At 43.0% G+C, this 16,295-nt stretch overlaps 1 protein-coding gene and 1 pseudogene across 2 annotated transcripts in view; one reads left to right on the forward strand and one right to left on the reverse strand.

Annotated features, from left to right (window-relative positions):
• The window catches only part of GSG1 (germ cell associated 1), a 289,428-nt gene that overhangs the window by 43,101 nt on the left and 230,032 nt on the right, over positions 1 to 16,295 (reverse strand). The window lies entirely within an intron of this gene.
• Positions 14,712 to 15,203, forward strand: LOC143927974 (transmembrane protein 14A pseudogene; annotated as a pseudogene).

Here is a 16,295-nt window from a genome sequence, read left to right on the forward strand (position 1 = left end):
GATAGTATTAGTGATAGAAAGTGCAGTGAAAACTAAAAAGATATTAGTAGCATTAATGATTGATAATATAATACCTGTATACTCTATATGCTGCACTTGTTTTGTAGCCTGCAGATGATTAAGTTAGCCCCATTATGGCAAGTAAAAAGAGAGAGAGTCCCCAGTACCGCAGCAGCCCTACAACTAAATATAAAGTAATATAGTTATTCAACTTCACATTATATTAACAGAGAAAAACAAAGGAAGAGGAAATATCTCTCTTCAACATCCTCCATACATGTTTCAATGATCTGTATCGTATGGTGTTCCAGGAATCAAATGAATGAGTCCTGACTGCTATCTTGACGTGGAACACTTATTTTATATTTTATTGTATTTCACCATTTTTAGGTGTGGCCACCTAGGGTGTGCCAAGAACCTCCTCTTCTGTTCCTCTGGTTCCCCTGGATAAACTCCACTTACTGTCAATTCTTGCAAGTCAGCGATCGATGCCCCCGTGAAGTCATTTTCCTCTCCCCCCCCCCTTCTTTCCCCCAGTTTGGTGGGTGGATGAAGTGGGTTAGAACAGCAGGGCAGCGGTACCAGGATGACCCTTTGAGAGAAGGCACTCATTTCTTTTTCAGATTTTAATAAAAGTCTCTGGTTGAACAATAACGGTTTGGTGGAACTGGTAAATATTACTGAAATAAGGTATAATTATTAGCTAATTTGTAGGCTAAAAAACTTTTTTATTGAAAGTCTTTTTTGTTTTGACTATTTGCAGAATATACGATATAATCACCCCTTCTGCTTGGGTTTTGTCCCCCCCTGAAGAAGACCCTGGAGGTCGAAATGCATTGGGGTAGCATGGGTGCTATTAGTAGCTTTTGAAATATTGATGTATTTGTAAATTGTTCCTGTAACTATCTTTGTACCAAATGTTGCATATATCCTTTACCCATCGATATGCTGTAATAACATATACCAGAGTCCGTATTTTAAATTTATGACAGCGATAAAGCCTTTGAACTAATAAAATAAAAAATAAATATATTCGTATTCAAAATTTATTTCTGCTTCTTGTCGCTGCCTGAAAACCCCAAGGGGAACCTGTCCTTTCATTCTTTTTGGGATAAATCTTTTTCCCATTTGAGCATATTGTTGCTCTTTGCATCACTGGTAAGTGAAGATAGAATATTATACCTTTGTTGGAGAAAAAGAAATTCCATAATTCTGTAGGAATGAATTTGTCTTCAGGGTTGAAATGATTTAGTCTCTCACTTTTGTTAATTAATAAAGTTTTCTGGTCATCTGGTAAAGTTTTATAGAGTTTGAAACCTTGGGTCACAAGTGCATTGCAAGAGAGACAGGCTTTACAATAATCAACAATTCTTAAGGGAACATGTAATTATGATATATTTTTCGAAAGTTGTGTTTTGTTTGGCATATATTTCCATGCTACCAGCGTAGATTTACTGGTTAGATAAGTAGATATAATTACTTTTGGGAGTAAGGTGTAGGCTACTGACAAAAGAAAATAGGTCATATGCTTTGGTTACTTCTTTTTCAATATTCAGCCATAACTTATTTGTGTTTGGGGTGAACCAGATTCATACCTTCTTTGTTGTGGTTAAGGTTGCTAGTGCAATTCTCGTTTTTACCCTGCCAGATAAGGTTATTTAGTTTGGTGTTAATTTGTTTAAAGAACTTAGCTGGTATTGGAATGGGTAAAGCACAAAAATATATAAAATGTTTGTTAAAGTTAGAATTTTAAATGCCACCATTCTTCCAATCCAAGATAGCTGAGTTTGTTTTATATGTTGGCAATCCTCTTGGATTTGAATTAATAGTTTGGGGAAATTAGCTTCAAACTGTTTGGAAGTTGGGTAAGAAGGTTAGATCCCTAGGTAGGGTATAGTAGGTTGATCCCAATTGTATTTATAAATGAGGCATAGGGTGTCAAGCCTTTTTGAGGGGATGTTAATTGGTAAGGCAAAACATTTAGTGCTGTTAATTTTATAGTAAGATTTTTCTGAATTCTTCTAAAGCTTGTTGGACCTCTGGTAGAGATTGTTCAGGGTTGGTTATTGTTAAGATTATGTCATCAGTGAAAAATCCCAACTGGTGATTAATGTGTCTGATTTTGATATCGTTAATACTGGGATTTTTCCTGATGGTTTCTGCCAGAGGTTCAATTGACAAATTGAATATTACAGGGGAGAGCGGCAAACTTGTCTTGTACCATTTGATTGATTAAAACTTCTGCCCGAAGCAAAACACCCTAGCCAAAGGTATTGTGTAAAGGGACATTATAAATTTGTGTATAAAGCCAGTAAAACCAAATCTGTTTAGGGATTCAGAAATGTAGCCCCAATGTACTCTATCGAATGCCTTCTCTGCATCCAACCCAAGAAGAAGAGACTCTGTTTGACATAGTTAATCAAATTAATCATACATCTGTTAGAATATGTACCTTGACAGCCTTTTACAAAGTCTACATGGTCAGTCCCTATAAAAAGGTACTGAGTAACATCAAGTAGGTGGTTGGCTAGTATCTTAGAGTATATCTTCAGGTCGGAGTTTAATAAGTATAGGGGTCCATAATTTTTGGGGAAGGATGAGTCTTTTCCAGATTTAGGTATCATGATAACAATTGCTTCTAGCATTTCTTTAGGGAATTGGTGGTTCAGGGCGACTTGGCTATATTAGCTTTGCTAGGTATGGAGCTAAGATGTCTCTAAATGCTTTATACTCGATAGGCCATCAGCTCCTGGGACTTTTTTGAGAGGCAGGGAGCCAATAACTTTACTTGTTTCCTCTAAAGAGATTTGCTAAGTTTTTGCAATGGTTCAGGGTTGATAGAGGGTAGGTTGTTGTTGTTTTTTTTGTTGTTGTTTTTTTAAGAATTTAGTTATATCTGTTGATAGAGGTTGTGGTGTTTCCTTATCTTTATCTAGATTATATATGCGTTTGTAATACTCTGAGAAGGTGTCTGCTATCTCCTTTGGATTAAAAATGGTTTTACCTGTCTTATGATGAATCCCTGCTTTATTGCCTTGGGAGTAATGGCTTAATTTGAGTCTTGAGATCATTTTCATGGTTGGAAATTAAAATTTCTCTCAATTCATTCCTAGTGGTACTTAGTTGTTGAAGTAGGGAAGTATTGTTGGGGGAGATTTTGTGGATTTTTTTCAAGATTGGAAATGGTATTCATAAGTTTGTTGATTGTTTGTAATTTTTATTTTTTTTCCCTGGATGCGGCTTGTATTAATAGCCCTCTAATGTAGGTCTTATGCGTGCACCAGAAATTAGCTGTGGAATTAGAATTTAGTTTGTTAAAAAGGAGAAGTCCAGCCTCGGCTCGTTTGGCTGGGCTTCTCCTAAGGGTCACAGGAGTGCAATTCATTTTGCACTCCTGTGACCAGTTTTCAGCAGAGAGTAGACTGAAGTCTGCTCTCTGCTGACATCCCCAGGATCAGTCCAGGCACTGCGTCATCCCGACTTCGGGAGTTTGGATCCTCCAGGTGCCTGGACTGATGGCAGTCTCAGCCTTTCAGTGAGCCCCGGAGAGGCTGAGACAGCCGCTCCCCACCCCTCCACAGCACAGCGCTCCAATGGGACCTGAGAGAACCAAGCCATCGGTGGTGTTCGGTGGCTCGGTTCTCAATGCAGAGACACCAGGGGACAGATGCAGCATCTGTCTGATGCTGCATCCACCTAGGTAAGTATGATTAGGGAAAAAAGGGAAAACCCATACTTCTCTTTTAATCTCAGAAAATTATTTCAATCTATTTTTCAACACAGACAGATGTTTCTCCTGCAAGAGGATGTAGGATTTATTTTTCCAAAGTGATGTATTACTGGATAGGTGGTTCATTGCAATAGTTAGTTAGATCGCTGTATGATCTGACCAAGAAATATTTATGGATCTCAACATCTGTTATCTTTTGCAGGAGAAATCTGTCTTGAAGCAAAAAAATCTATACGTAAATAAGACCTATGTATGCTAGAGAAAAAAGGTAAAGTTTTTTTCCGTTGAGTCATAATTACAAAGAGTAGAGCCAGCAACTCCAAACGTTCTGGTTGCTTCTTTATTGGTGCATACAAAAAAGTGAGTAAAAACATACAGGGGCTCATGTGTTTCGGCTTACAAGCCTTTATCACAGCACAATTTTCAAGTTAAAAAACAGAACATGTATACTGTTTGCCAAACCACACCTTACAATTAACTGTCTCATTGAAACAGCAATTAAGAGACATCCATAACAGATGGTGAGGTGTAGCACTTGGCAATACAAACATGGAAAATACTTCCCAGCATTGGATGTATATTATACACATTATCTACACAATAGAGAATGACAAAAAGTATATAAAACAAGACAAAAAGGTTACTCCTTTTTTCCGTTGAGTGTAGCCATCTCCATGGATCAAAAAGATCTTCCTGTGAGAAAAGGTTGCCAAGTCTGTATCGCACTGCCTGTAATCCTTTGGATATGTTGATGGTTGGGTCCATTGGAGCTTTAAACATCCGCAAAGAATTAGATTACCTTTCTGCATTTCTCTTATTTTAATTTTTTTTGATAAAATGAATAGGTTGTTAGGAGCATAGAAAATTGCCAATAGTGAGGGTTGTGTTGTCGATATTTGCCACCAATATAAAGCATCTCCCTTGAGTCTAGCAATTGGAAGGTGACTGATGCCGCATGTGTCCGCTGGACTTTCCGAACGAGCTACCTGCCCACACACAGTACTTTTGCGGCAGACTAGGTCCGGCGGACATAGTCCAGCGGATTATCCACCGTACTTTTGAAATGAACGCGTCTCCAGGTAGCCGGGACCAGCGAAGGAGGCGTCGCTGGCCCCGTCACCTGGTATGGAGTTAAAGGGGAAGCCCTATGCTGAAAAAATGGCGTGGGGGCCCCCCTCTAGGTCCATATCAGACCCTTATCCGAGCACGCTACTCGTCCGGTCAGGCCCCCCCCTCCTGAGCTGTACCAGGCCGCGTGCCCTCAACATGGGAGGGTGCTTTGGGGAAGGGGGCCGCGCGGCTCCCCACCCCAAAGCACCTTGTTCCCATGTTGATGAGGATAAGGGCCTCTTCCCGACAACCCTGGCCGTTTGTTGTCGGGGTCTGCGGGAGGGGGGCTTATTTTAATCCGGGAGCCCCTTTAATAATCCCGGCCCTCCACCCTATGTGAATGAGTATGGGGTACAATGTACCCCTACCCATTCACCTGTGAAAAACGTAAAAAAAACACAACACACAAGGTTTAAAAATAATTTATTGCACTGCTCCGGGGGTCTTCTGTCTTGTGGGGTCTTCTCGTCGGACTCCTCCGCTATCTTCTGCTAGCTCTTTTACTAGCGGAGGAGCCCAGCTTTCTTCTTCGTCGCCACCCCGGGGGTCTTCTTCCGACTTTGGGGGTCTTGTCCCCCTCTTCGGTTCTTCTTGCCGGGCCTCCGCTCCTTCTTCTAGCTCTTTTACAAGCGGTCTTCTGTTGCCGCTACCGATGTCGCCGTCTTCTCTTCTTCTCTTCTTCTGTTCTTCTCTTCTCTTCTTCTCTTCTCTTCTTGAGCTGTTGCCTCATCTCTGTCTCTGGTCACAATGACAGGCACGCAGTGTGCGGCGACTTATATAGGGACATCGCCGGATGATGTCCCCGCCCATTATGATGTCACAGTCCCAGCATCCTCTGACTGGAGAGAGATTAGGCAGGTTAGTTAGTGGATTGAGCGTGTAGTCAGTGTAGAACATATAAGACAGTGCAGTCAGTGTAGTGACTATAATACAGTACAGAGTATATAGTGCAGTTAGTGTAATGTATATAACGCAGTGCAGACTATATAAAGCAGTGCAGAGTATATAGTGCAGTCAGTGTAGTGTATATAATGCAGTGCAGAGTATATAATACAGTGTATTGAAGTGGTTAAGGGGACCCCTTTGTTACCCCTAAAATCCATACCAGGCCCTTTGGGTCTGGTAAAGGTTTTAAGGAGAACTCCATGCAAAGATAAAAAAAAGAAGTGTGGCGTTTCCCTTAAAATTAAAGGGCCTGGTATGGATTTTGTGGGGACCCCATGCCATTATTTTCTCAATTCTGTCATAGGGTTCCCCTTAACCACTTCAATAGTGTCACATGACATCAGATGGGGCTATCAAAGCAAAGAGAGAGCAATCAGCAGGAGTCCTCCCTTAGAGGCAAAGCGTTTTCATTTTTTTGCTATTTTTCGGGTCTGTCGAGAGGCATGATTGATGGTGGATTTACATCACGGGACACTTTTTTTTTAAATTAAGGATTTGTCAAAAACTGTCTTTTTTTCTTATTTTACACTTTTTTGGTGAATGGGTAGGGGTACGATGTACCCGATACTCAGTCACATAGGGGGGCGGGGTCTTGGGGCCCCCTTGTTAAAGGGGGCTTCCAGATTCCGATAAGCCCCCTGTCCGCAGACCCCGACAACCACCGGCCAGGGTTGTCGGGAAGAGGCCCTTGTCCCCATCAACATGGGGACAAAATGCTTTGGGAGGCACCCCAAAGCACCCTCCCCATGTTGAGGGCGAGCGGCCTGGTATAGTTGGAAATACATTACAGCCGCAAGCAAGTTTAAATGAATATTTTTCCTTTAGAACTATAATTATTGCTGAGGCATGATCTATACAGATGCACCACTTTACAGGCAGACTACGAGGACCCCTAGGCACGATTTAAAGGAATATTTCATTTCTATTTTTTTTGTATTGATACATGTCCCCTAGGGCAGTAGCCAGGTCCCCATACACTTTTTGGCAATAACTTGCATATAAGCCTTTAAAATTAGGACTTTTGACTTTTCATGTTCGCGTCCCATAGACTAATAGGGTCTGCATGTTCCCAAGAACTTTTTGCCTGTTCGAGGTGTTCTTGTATGAACCAAACCGGGGGTGTTTCATACATGCTCCTAGCCCCTTTCAGGACACCAGACGTATGGATTCCTATGGCAGGGGCACAGTGACTGCATATACTGGGCACAAGTGGCTGCACATGATGGGCACAGTGGCTGCACATGATAGGCACAGTGACTGTATTTGGTGGGCACAGTGAGGCTGCAATTGATGATTTTTTTTTAAAGTTACATAGTTACATAGTAGGTGAGGTTGAAAAAAGATACATGTTCATCAAGTCCAACCTATGTGTGTGATTATATGTCAGCATTACATTGTATATCCCTGTATGTTTTGCGGTCGTTCGGGTGCTTATCTAATAGTTTCACTGCCTGTGGAAGGGAATTCCACATCCTTGCCGCTCTTACAGTAAAGAACCCTCTACATAGTTTAAGGTTAAACCTCTTTTCTTCTAATTTTAATGAGTGGACATGAGTCTTGTTAAACTCCCTTTTGCAAAAAAGTTTTATCCCTATTGTGGGGTCACCAGTATGATATTTGTCATCATATCCCCTCTCAAGCGTCTCTTCTAGAGAGAGAATAAGTTTAGTGCTCGTAACCTTTCCTCATAACTAATATCTTCCAGACCCTTTATTAGCTTTGTTGCCCTTCTTGTACTCGCTTCATTTCCAGTACATACTTCCTGAGGACTGTTGCCCAGAACTTTACAGCATACTCTAGGTGCAGCCGGACCAGAGTCTTTGTCAGGAAAGGCATGCCAGCACCCAAGATGACTGCCAAAGAAGATGACCTGTTACCTCTGCCCCTGTCAGAATGCCGTTGGTGCAAATGCACCCTGTGACAGCTTTTGCCACCCAAACAGGCTATTTAAACTCAGCCAGTTTCCAGACTCAGTGCTGTCGGCTCTGCAGCGTTCCCTGTGTATTACTTACCTGACTTCCGTTTCTGTTGTGACCCGGCTTGCTTCCTGATGTTCCTGTTTCCTGCCTGCATTCGACCCCGGCTTGTCCTCTACTCTGCACCTGCCTGCTCCTTCTGTCACTCTGTTGCCAGTCTGTTGATGACCCGACCTGTAATCTGACTCTGCTTTCCGCTTCAGCCTCCGTTCCTAATGTGCCCATTTGTGTATGACCTGGCCTGTCTGTACCTGCCTTCTCTTCAGCCTCGAGGGTGCCACCATCCCTTCTGCTGCACCTGCACTTCTGCCTGTGGGGACCGGTTGTCTACTCGCTCCAGCTAACTGCCTACCACTGCTCTGGGATTTGTACAGACACCTCTTTAGCCCAGCCGAGTGCTCTGATCCAGCTCCAGGTTCAGAGATCCCGCCAGGCACTTGTGCGACTCTGCATCTCTGTGCTTCCTGTCAGCTCTATCAGGGGCTCCAAGTCAGAGTTTTAAGAGAGGCTGTCCTCTGCATATCAGCCTCCATCACTAGCTACGTGACAGTCTTGTAGAGCGGGAGTATTATCGTCTTAACTCTGGAATTGATCCCTTTTTTAATGCATGCCAATATTCTGTATGCTTTTGCTAGCAGCAGCTTGGCATTGCATGCCATTGCTGAGCCTATCATTTACTAGGACCCCCAGGTTCTTTTCCATCCTAGATTATCCCAGAGGTTCTCCCCCCAGTGTATAGATTACATTCATATTTTTGCCAACCAAATGCATTATTTTACATTTCTCTACATTGAACCTCATTTTCCATGTGGTTGCCCACCCCATTAATTTGTTCAGATCTTTTTGCAAGCTTTCCACATCCTGCAGAGAAGTTATTGCCCTGCTTAGCTTAGTATCATCCGCAAATACAGAGATTGAACTGTTTACCCCATCCTCCAGGTCGTTTATGAACAAATTAAATAGGATTGGGGGACCCACCCCTGATCATTCCGAGTACTCCTCATTTATCATCACCCTCTTAACTCGCCCTTGTAGCCAGTTTTCAATCTGTGTACTCACCCTATGGTCCATACAAATGGACCTCATTTTGTACAGTAAACGTTTATGGGGAACTGTGTCAAATGCTTTTGCAAAATCCAGATACACCATGTCTTACGGGCCTTCCTTTACCTAGTTGGCAACTCACCTCCTCATAGAAGGTTAGTAGTAAATTATTTGACTGAGTTCCTTAAGTACCCTCGGGTGCAAGCCATCTGGTCCCGGTGATTTATTAATGTTAAGTTTCTCAAGTCTAATTTTAATTCTGTCCTCTGTTAACCATGGAGGTGCTTCCTGTGATGTGTCATGAGGACAAACACTGCAGTTTTGGTTACTGAAGCCCCCTGACTCCCAAGTGAAGACTGAGGAGAAGAATAAATTCAATACCTTCATCATCTCCCCATCCTTTGTAACCAGATGTCCTTCCTCGTTCTTTATAAGGCCAATATGGTCTGTCCTCCTTTTTTACTGTTTACATACTTAAAGAATTTCTTGGAATTTTTTTGCTCTCCTCCACTATGTGTCTTTCATGTTCTATCTTAGCCATCCTTATTGCACCCTTATATTTCTTGTTGCATTCTTTATAAAGTCTGAAAGCTGATGGTGAATCACTCAACCTTGTATTTTTTGAAGGCCTTCTCCTTTGCTTATATATGCATTTTTACATTGGAGTTAAGCCATTCAGGACTTGTGTTTGCTCTTTTAAATTTATTACTCAATGGCATGCATTGGCTAATGCCTTTATTTAATATGCTCTTAAAGCAAACTCATCTCTCCTTTGTGTTCTTTGTTCCTAAGATTGCATCCCAATTTATGCCTTCTAGCATGGTTTGTAGTTTAGGGAAGTTGGCTCTTTTGAAATTCAGTGTCTTTTTATTCCCCTTATGTTTCCTATTTGTGTGATTTATATGGTAGCCAATTGACCTGTGATCGCTGTTCCCTAAATTGCCTCGTATTTTCACATCCGTGATTAGGTCTGTATTGTTGGAAAATCAGTAGATCCAGTAACGCTTTATTTCTAGTTGGTGCATTTACTATCTGACCCATCAAATTGTCCTGCAAGACATTTAGGAACTGGCAAGCCTTAGATGAATGTGCGGTTCCCTCCACCCTGTCTATGTCTGGATAATAAAAATCCCCCATTATGATAACACTTCCCATCCTTGCTGCTAATCCAAATTGTGATCTTCCCTTCCTTCCTCAGGTTAGGGGGCCTATAGCATACACCCAGTATTATTTTCCCCTTAGCTTCATCATTTGGAGCTCTACCCATAAGGATTACACCTCCTCCCTAGCTCCCTTAGTGATGTCATCTCTCACATTCACTTGTACATTATTCTTGGTATATAGGCATACCACTCCCCCTTTTTTACCCTCTCTGTCTTTGCAATAAAGGGTATACCCATGAATGTTTGCCAGCCAATCATGAGAGCTGTTGAACCAGGTCTCTGAAATTCCCACAAAATCCAAATCCTCTTTGTACAACAGTATTTCTAGTTCACCCATCTTGTCCGCCAGGCTCCTGGCATTGTTGAACATGCCATACATGGCATGTTCAACAATGCCAGGAGCCTGGCGGACAAGATGGGTGAACTAGAAATACTGTTGTACAAAGAGGATTTGGATTTTGTGGGAATTTCAGAGACCTGGTTCAACAGCTCTCATGATTGGCTGGGAATTTCAGAGACCTGGTTCAACAGCTCTCATGATTGTCTCATGTTATACTTATTTTCTGTGATAATATTGCAAGTAAAATTTTTTTTTTTACCTTCACCAGTTCAGGTGCACTCTATAGCAGTTTTACTGCTACAGGGCAGCACCCGTGCCACCTGTATGGTAGTTGGCTCGCTCCTGCTGTGATCACAAACAGTGGGAGCTGCTCGACGGGTACTGTGGACTCGATGCCCAACAGTACCCACCGATAGTCGTGGGAAAGACAAGGAACTGCGATCTGCCTATGTAAACAAGGCAGATCGGCATTCTGACAGAAGGGAAGGGATTGAATTTGTGTCCCTCAAAGTAAGGAATAAATTCCATCTCTTTCCCTAGTAAAAGTACCTCCTACAGTACAGTAAAACATTGTCTAGGCACAGATGTTTAACCCCTTCCCAGTCAGTGTCATTAGTAGAGGTGAGCCGAACAACCCCCGTTCGGTCTATCCCAGGAGTCTTCATGGGAATCCAGGTCCCCAAACACTTTTTATGACAATACCATGCATATAAACCTTTAAAATTCGCACTTTTCATTTCTCCCATAGACTTTTAAAGGGTGTTCCGCGGCTTTCGAATTTGCCGCGAACACCCAAAATTGTTCGCTGTTCGTCGAACTGGTGAACAGCCAATGTACATGAGTTCGACTCAAACATAAAGCTCATCCCTGGTCATTAATACAGTGACAGTGCATATTTTTAGCACTGATCACTGTATTAGGCTGGGTTCACACATATGCAAATTGGATGTAGTTTCCCTGCATCCAATGTGCATGACAGGCGAGTGTGACCAGCTCTCAGCTGGTTCGCACAGGTCTTAGGCAGCCACGGTCTGCATTCAAAAAGGGTCCTGTGCATCAATTCAGGTGCGATTTCAGGCTAAAATTTGGACCTGATTCGCAACTGAACTGGTGAACAGATACGCACCAGACCCCAGGCATGAACCCGCAGCAACATATGTGTGAACCCAGCCTTAGTGTCACTGGTTCCCCAAAAAAGTGTCAAAAGTGTCTGAATGTCCACCGCAATATTGAAAATTCCAATATAAGTCATGGATTGCTGCCATTACTATTAAAAAAAAAAGAATATTATAAATATCCCATAGTTTGTAGATGCTTTAACTTTTTCGCAAACTAATCGATATACGCGTATTGGGATTTTTTTTACCAAAAATATCTAGCAGAATACATATTGGCCTAAATTGATGAAGAAATTTGATTTTGTAATTTTTTTATTGGATATGTTCTATAGCAGTTTTTTTCCAAATTGTCTTTTTCTGTTTTGTAGCGCAAAAAATAAAAAAATGCAGAATTGATCAAATACCACCAAAAGAAAGGGGAAAAAAAGGACATACATTTTGTACAATTGTGCTAGGTCATGTCAGTCACATCATGATAGTATTTGGTTTATTTATTTTCTCCTTTTTTGTAATGCAATATATATGATTTTCCTTTTTTAAACAATAGGTATTTTATTTAACCACATCCCAACCGGCGCATGCCGATGTACGTCGGCAGAATGGCACGGGCAGGCAAATGGGCGTACCTGTACGTCCCTTTAAATTTGCCGCCCTGCCATCGGGAGCTCGCCGCCGGCATACCCGCGATCGTCTCACGGGGCGGCTGAACTGGGAGATGCCGTTGTAAACAGCATCTCCCCATTCTGCCTAGCAACAAGTGACGCTGATCTCTGCTCCATGTGATTGAAGCAGAGATTAGTGTTCGCTAAAAGAAAGCCCAGCCCCCAACAGTTAGTAACACACCCCTAGGAACACTTAACCCCTACACTGCTACCCACTGGTCAACCCCTTCACTGCCAGTGTCATTTACACAGGAATCACTGCATTTGCATAGCAGTGACTGCTGTATAAATGACAATGGTCAAAAAAATGTGTCAAAAATGTCCGATGTGTCCGCCATAATGTCGCAGACACAATAAAAAGCGCTGATCGCCGCCATTACTAGTAAAAAAAAAAATATTAATAAAAATGCCATAAAACTATCCCCTATTTTGTAAAGCGTTTACAAAATAGGGGATAGTTTTATGGCATTTTTATTAATAATTTTTTTTATAGCGTGTAACTTTTGCGCAAACCAATCAATAAGCGCTTATTGCAATTTTTTTTACCAAAAATATGTAGAAGAATACGGAGTGGCCTAAACTGAGGGAAAAAAATGTTTTTACATATATTTTTGGGGGATATTTATTATAACAAAAAGTTAAAAATAATGCGTTTTTTTCAAAATTGTCGCTCTATTTTTGTTCAATTTTGTTTGGTAGCCACGTCGCACGACCGTCAGTTAAAGCAACGCAGTGCTGAATCACAAAAAGTGGTCTGGTCTTAAGCCAGCAAAATGGTCCGGGGCTTAAGTGGTTAAGATATGTCTTTTGTGCTTACCCTTTTACTTCGTACACACGATTTTTTTAACCCAAAAGTCCGGCGGACTTAGAAAGTAGTTTTGACTCAAACTGTCCACTGGACTGTGAGTCCAGCGGACAATCCGGCCGTATGTGTGCTAGTCCGCCGGACTTTTGAAATGAACAGACTTTCACTATCGGAGGAGGCCGGCTTTCTTCTTCATCACCGCTGCCTCCGTCCGGGGGGGTCTTCTTTTCCGACTTCGGGGGTCTTGTCCCCCTCTTCATTTCTTCTTGCCGGGCCTCCGCGCCTTCTTCCAGCTCTTTTACAAGCGGTGGCCCGGTCTTTTACCGCCGCCGCCTTCTCCTCTTCTTGTTCTTCTTCCTTGAGATGTTGACTCAACGTGCTCTCTGGCTGCAATGACAGGGACTCGGTGTGCGGCTACTTATATAGGGACATCGCCGGGTGATGTCCCCGCCCATTATGATGTCAAAGTCCCAGCATCCTTTGGGACTGTGAATGTGCCGCAGGGCCCCCCTTCCCCAAAGCACCCCCCATGTTGAGGGCACGCGGCCTGGTACGGCTCAGAAGGGGGGGCACTCGCTCGTCTCCACCCCCTTTCCTGACCGTCCGGGTAGCGTGCTCGGATAAGGGTCTTATATGGACCCAGGGGGGACCCCCACCCCGTTTTTTGGGCATAGGGCTTCCCCTTTAAGTCCATACCAGGTGACGGGGCCAGCGACGTGTCAATCTCGCCGCCGTGCACGGGAAAGTCCGTTCATTTCAAAAGTCCGGCGGACTAGCACACACAAGGCGGTGAGATTGACTTTCTTCGCTAGTCCCGTCTACCTGGAGCCGCGTTCAAAATGAACGGACTTTCCTCCGTGTGTGGACAAGTCCGTTCATTTCAAAAGTACGGCGGGCTCCCGCCAAAAGTCCGGTCATGTGTGGGCAGGTCCGCTCGTTCAGAAAGTCCGGCGGACTCTCCGGCGGTTTGCCTGCCAGACTAAGTCTGCCGGGTAGTCTGATCGTGTGTAGGCGGCATTAGGTTAAGGCATGTATTTTTACTGTCTAACATATACCATCTCCATTATTATACATGATTATATGAATTAGTTATTATTGCTGCTGAACTTTTATCTCCCTGTGGATCCATTTTCTTTTTTATGTTGCCTGTATTAACTTTGTTCCTTAGCCCTTCTCTCTATATTGTTGTTATTTCCATCTGTAAATGTTATCATTGTTTGGTTCCTCCCCTGATGTGCCATATAATGCCAGTCCCCTATCCCGTTTGTATTACTTGAGAATGCACATGCTCGGAAAAGAGTTGCACTTGACTTCCTTTGAAGACATCCCTCGGAATCCTTCATATAACCACTTCCCGCCCAGCCTATAACAGAATGATGTTCGGGAAGGGGTTCTGTTATCCTGACTGGGCATTATATGACGTCCAGCAGGATAACATTCCGGCGCACGCCCGTGGAGGCCCGCAGCACGGTGAGTGCGGCATGTCAGTGTGACACATAGCATCTCCGATCATGATAAGAAGCCTCTGTCAGAGGCTTCTTACCACGTGATCAGCTGTGACCAATCACAGCTGATCACGTGGCATTCTTCGGTTCGCGCTGTCAGGGAGAGCCGATTGGCGGCTCTCCCTGTCAGAGGGGGGGTGGTCTGTGCTGATAATCAGCACATTGATGGACATAGTCACTAGATGGCAGCGGCAGGTAGGGCGTAAAAAGACCGAATAGAAAAGTAAAGTAGAACGTGATGAACAGCAAAGAGGAAGTAAAAAACTTTTCTGACTAATGCCATAGTTGAAAGGTTGGAAGTTGGAGGCGGGGACCAAAGAGAATCATGGCTGTGGACTGGATTGCGTTTGGATATGCTTTACTCTTGGCCTCTGGTGGCTTTTTTGGGTTTTCTCGGAAAGGTAATATTGTGTCCTTGGCAGCTGGTCTCACTTTTAGTTTGCTTGCCGCTTATGGGGCATTCCGTGTTTCATACGATCCAAGGGATATCAAGATATCATTGATTGCTGCAGGTTCTCTAAGTGTAATAATGGGTCTGAGGTACAATCGATCAAGGAAAGTCATGCCTGCTGGAATTGTAGCTGGCATTAGCATTTTCATGGTGTTGAGGCTGTTGTTGAATCTGAGTTAAGAGATGTGCACCTGCTGAAAAAAGTACCAACACCCAGCCCCTTGTGATGTACAGACCAGAAGCCTTCTACTTTATACTGTAACATGACATATGCACTGACTTTTTAATCATTCCATAACTTGCACTCATTTTTATATCTCTATGTTCGGCTTTTGTACTGTTCTATGTTTCAACTTCAATATTTCTGAATGATGCAAATGCTAGAGCAAAAGCATATACTACATTTCTGTAACAAACCTTCTGTCCAGAAATGCCCAGCTTCATGTTTTTCACATTCCGCAAATAAAAGTGCCTGATTTCTTAAAAATAAATAAAATAAAAATCAGCACATTGATTATCAGCACAGCCCCCTCAGATGTGCCAATCACATGCCAAAAAGTGCCCAGCAGTGTCCTCATAATAAAAGACTGCCAGTGCCCACCACATTGCCAATCAGAGCCCACCACAGTGCCAATCAGTGCCCATTACAATGCCAATCGGTGCCCAGCAGTAACACTTGTCAGTAAGACATCAGTACCTCATCATCAGTGCTGCCCATCAGTGCCACCTGTCAGTGCCAATCAGTACCACCTTTCAGTGCCAATCAATGTGGCCTGTCAGTGCCCATCACAGCCACCTGCCAGTGCCCATCAGTGCCGCCTGTCAGTGCCCATCAGTACCATCTGTCAGTGCCCATCAGTGTTGCATATCAGTGCTGCCTATCAGTGCCCATCAATTCTACATATCAGTGTCTCCTCATCAGTGCCCATCAGTGCCACCTTATCAGTGCTGCTTCATCAGTGCCCATCAGTGCCGACTCATCAGTGTCGCCTCATTAGTGCCTGTTAGCGAAGGGGAAAACAAAATTTTATGACAGAAACTGAGAAAAATTATTTTTTTCAAAAAAACCCAGAGGTGATCAAGTGCCACCAAAAGAAAGCTCTATCTGGGTGAAGAAAATGATAAAAATGTAGTTTGGGTACAGTGTTGCATGACCGCGCAATTGTCATTCAAAGTGTGACAGCGCTGAAATCTGCAAATTGTCCTGGGCAGGAAGGGGCGAAAGTGCATGGTACTAAGGTGGATAAAGACGTGCCTTTTTCATTAGACGTGTGCACTGCTGAAAAATGTTTGTTTCTGTTTTCATTTTGTTAGTTTCTTCTTGTTTGTTTTTCGGGTCATTCATTATAATTGAAATTCGTTATTTCTAATAAATTCGGAACGTCAGAAAAAATTGAATTAGTTATGTTCCATTCGGTTTAGATGCAGTATTCGTAAATTAGAAAT

Source organism: Lithobates pipiens, unplaced genomic scaffold (genome assembly GCF_037356315.1).
Source record: "Lithobates pipiens isolate NorthernLeopardFrog02 unplaced genomic scaffold, aLitPip1_a1.2 Scaffold_23, whole genome shotgun sequence".
In the NCBI taxonomy this organism is placed as follows: domain Eukaryota; kingdom Metazoa; phylum Chordata; class Amphibia; order Anura; family Ranidae; genus Lithobates; species Lithobates pipiens.